We start from the raw sequence: 725 nt of genomic DNA, 5'->3' as shown, positions 1-725 counted from the left end.
AAGTGGCAACATAAATAATGTTATGGTTGGTGTCACCCACAACTTGAGGGAGTGTATTAAAGGGTCACAGCATTAGGGAGCTTGAGAACCGCTGCATTAGTGGCTGTAAATGTCACCATTCTCACCTCCTTGGAGAGTGGTGGCCACAGGAGAGCTGAGGCCCAGGTCCTCAGAGAAGAACTGCGTTGTCACTGCAGGGCGTTGTCAGTGCCACACGAGGCCATCAATACCACCATCCTGACCTCTTGGAAAGCAGAGTACTCCAGTTTCCGCTGCCCAGGTCCTGTACTTGTGTGCACAGCCTCCATTTGGAATCTCTGGAAGCTAAAGAGCTAGCGGGGTAGAAGGCGGGAAGGGAGAAAAAGGCAGGCAGGGAAGATGGATTCCCAGGACCGCCATACATGGCATACAGGGCGACCAACTCATGTCCGCTATACAGGACATACAGGGTGACCAACTCATGTCTGTATGCCTCATATTGTCTTGGTTTGGCCACTAAAAGCCCCACACTGCATGCACTGTTTCATTGCATTGGGTAGCCATTGTACCCCACTACCAACATCCCTGCCCCATGGTACCTCATGAACCCCCCACCCCCAATTGTACCATATCCCTCCCCCCATTATACTCCTCCTACTCCCTTGTACCTCATCATCATGCTGCCCCTGTGTCTGCTCCTGCCAGGAGTCCAGTGAGCTGCTTGGACTGTAGCAGGTGGCAGGCCA

The sequence above is a fragment of the Acomys minous genome (assembly GCF_964271855.1).
Source record: "Acomys minous genome assembly, chromosome: 2".
NCBI lineage: Eukaryota > Metazoa > Chordata > Mammalia > Rodentia > Muridae > Acomys > Acomys minous.
Note: the sequence above shows the minus strand (reverse complement) of the source record.